The following is a 3610-nucleotide window of genomic DNA, read 5'->3' as shown; positions in this document are numbered from 1 at the left end:
CTGAACCTGGTGACAAAATCCCTCACCCCGGCAATCAACTCCATTTGGATCCTCATCCGAACTCCTGAGGGAGGGGCAGAACATCAGAATTCACCTCTCTCCGTGGAGAAATCCCTCCAGAAATCCCGATTTTTGTTTCCTCCGTGCTTTGCCCGATCTCCTCTCCCCCATCCCCGCCCATGGCCGAATGTGGGGCTCCATCACCTGCTGGTTTCTCCCCAAAACTGCTCTCTGTCCGGACACGGCTGAGGGAGCAGCCCTGGGGAGGTACAGAGGGAAAACCCACCTGTGTTTGCCTCGTGTGTCCTCATCCCTGACCTCRCAATAAAACATTCCTGCATCCAACACCTGCCTCTGTTTTTCCTCTCCATGCCCAGACTGGGATTCAGAGCTCCATCTCATCCCCATCAGAACCAGCCTGGGATGTCTTTCCTCTCTGCCTTATATAAATTATTCCAGTTGTCRGTTTTCCAGCAGTTATTCCGATTGTTTTCATCCAGTTGGTACTGGAACAGGGAATGATCATGGTCCCAAAACTGTCTGAGTCCAAGGACAGTGCTCTCGGGCACAGGGTGGGATTTTTGGGATGTCCATGCAGGGTCAGGGGTTGAGCTCAACCCCTGTGTGGCCCTTCCAACTCGAGATATTCCGTGATTCTATTTTTAATAGCTAATTCGTGCTGCAATTAAACAGAATTCCATTAATTAAAATGTAATGGAATTCCACTTAATTCTACTTCCAAGAAACATATTAGAAATCACCCAACTGCCTTCAAAGACGAAGCTAAAAAAATATCGCCCCAAGTTCTGCCAAAGYGTGTTCTGAGAAGGAATGACGGCARGAAGGCGAACAAAGGGAAGCAATTTTTGAGATAGGTATCTGATGAGCAAAGGTGAGGCACAGCCTTCCCTTTTTTCCTTAATCACTGCCCTGGTGAAGTCGCCTCGGGGAAGGTTTGGCTGAACCCATCAGCAGGTGAGGAAAAAAAGAGTATGAGAGGGGATTTAGCTCTTCCTTCACCGGGATTCTTTCAAAGAAAATGTCTCGGTCAGTGTCAAGGAACGATAAATCTTATTTTTCACAGATTTGTTTCAATATCCTTCCTCATATGGGACTGGACCTGTKGGATGGCCATAAGCAATAAATTGAAATGAAAATAAGTCCATGGTAGTCTTGAATACTGCTTTTAAGAACACAAGATTTCGTGTTTATGGCTAAAACAAAAACTTACTGAGAATACTTTGATTAAAAATCACTGAATCATTTCGGGTGGAAAATAACTTTGAGATTATTGAGTCCAACCACTGACCCATCCCCAATGTCCAGGCATTCGCCTGACACCTCCAGGGATGGCGACTCCAATCCTCCCTGGGCAGCCCTTTCCAATRCCTGGTCACCCATTCCAGGAGAAATTTCCCCAAATTTCCACCCTGAGCCTCCCCTGGCACAGCTCSRAAAGCTCTTCCCTGTCAGGTTYTCCTCYMTSYCCCYRCTTCAYCCTCCCTGTCCCCTCTTCCCTCTCATCCAGGGCACTTCTGGCACATTTTTAGGAAACACCGACGCTTTTCTCTCGGTTTCGCTCCTGATCTTTGCTTCCCCCCTCAGCCTCCAAGAGGTGTTTTGGGTGTAAATCCCGAGCCCGGCCGAGCCTCCACTGCCAAATTCCACCGGATCCTCCAGGCAGGCAGCAGCCTAACGAGATGTCRTGTCAGACAAAAGAAAAAAACCCCGGACAGAGCCATTAACACCCAGCGAGCAGCGGTTACGCGGCGTTAATTTATGGAAAATGTAAATTCGTGCAAGGAAATCCCCCCAGGCTGGGAGGTGTGGGCACCGCTCCGTCCCTTTCCCTGCTCGGAGAGTCTTTGTTTATCCTTCCGCAGCAAACAAACCACAAAGCCAAATAGAATCCTTTACCGCCGGCAGAAAAAAACGTAAATATTTGGGTGAACCTGGACCCGCAACAACAAATATTTCGAATATTCCCAATAGGAATTAAGAGCAGATATTTCAGCCCCGGGGGGATTTCTCAGGAATGGCAAGAAGGGTCAGTAAAATGCGCTGGATACAGGTGAAAACCTAAAAGTTGGATTAAAAGATACTGGCTGTGCTATGAAAAAATCACAGAAAGAGGGTAAATAATCATAAATGCCTATTTTTAATGGAAAGGATCGTTTGAAACAATCACAAATGTATTTAGTTTGGGTTTTGGTTTTTTTTTTTTGGAAAGTATATTTTGAAATACAGCAAATACGGCAAAGGTGGCGTCTTTAACTCACAGAGGAATCAATCACGGTTGTTGAAAGGATTTTTTTTTTTTTCAAAAAAGAAAGAAGAGCTGCATTAATTATTAACCCTTGCTTTCCAATGGCACAAATAATGATTTAATTAATGGCAGGCACCACCTACGTTTTCTGCACATTAAAGCTGGATTGTGTAAGAGTGAAATGTCTAAATTGCCCGTGTCATACAACACCGAACACGAGCTGGGTTGAACAGCAGATAATGAATGTTTGTGAAATCGTTACAAAGTGTTTTTTCTCAAGAAGGGCCAGAACATGCTCGATTAGAGTTTACACCCACGGCATCTTCATCGGTCCCTTTGATTTTTCCTCAGAATTGGACGTTTGGGAGTTGACTCTTGAACATTCGACACCACGAGTCTTAAAAGCTGAATTTAATTTCCTTCCTAAACGCTTTAAATTGAAGTGATTTTTTATGTGGGATTGATTCCAAAACTTTCCTCCCAATGGAAAACCGTCGGGGAATCGCTGTTTGTCCTGGGTGATCCCAGCAGACATCCGTGACCCCTTCAATCCATCTCAGACCGACAAACGCCCTTGATTTAGGGCTGGAAAATACATTTATTCCTGRGTAACCCCGGAACAAGCCGGCTCCGGCTTCTAATTAATTTATCAGATAATTTTAAAGTGCTGTTAAGGAAAAACGCCCGTGTCAGCCCCACAGGAGTCTTACAAAACCTCGGGCGCAGACAAGCTCCTGACAAGGTTGTAAAGGGAGAGGAAACATGTGGAGTCAGCTTAATGAGTGCGGTAATTCCAGTGCGGTCACTAATGATGCCAGCGGCAATTAAGACCCAAAATTGGTCTTGGCCAGCTAAGGAGCTCCAGGCATTTCCTCGCGGCACAAAAGTGAATATTCCCTTCCCCCGGGAGGAAAATTTGGGATAAATGGAATAACCAGAGAGGCTTTTGTGCAACGCAAACAGGAGTTTAATATCAGAGAGGAGAGCAACAACCGAGCGCGGGGAATCCGAGCGATCCAGGGGGAGACAGAACGCTGGGAGGAGAGAGCAGGGTACAGCGAGGGGATGGAGGGATCAGGGAATCCCGGGGGATGGAGGGATCAGGGAATCCCGGGGATGGAGGGCTCAGGGAATCCCGGGGGATGGAGGGCTCAGGGAATCCCGGGGGATGGAGGGATCAGGGAATCCCGGGGATGGAGGGTTCAGGGAATCCCGGGGGATGGAGGGCTCAGGGAATCCCGGGGGATGGAGGGCTCAGGGCACACCCGGCACAGCGGCTCCGGCCCCACGGTGTCCCCACGGTGTCCCCGAGCCCCTCAAGGCTGGCACTGCCGGTGAAGGGCT

Source organism: Malurus melanocephalus, unplaced genomic scaffold (assembly GCF_030028575.1).
Source record: "Malurus melanocephalus ecotype Western Australia unplaced genomic scaffold, MMel_1.1 scaffold_1032, whole genome shotgun sequence".
NCBI classification, from domain to species: Eukaryota; Metazoa; Chordata; class Aves; order Passeriformes; family Maluridae; genus Malurus; species Malurus melanocephalus.
Note: the sequence above shows the minus strand (reverse complement) of the source record.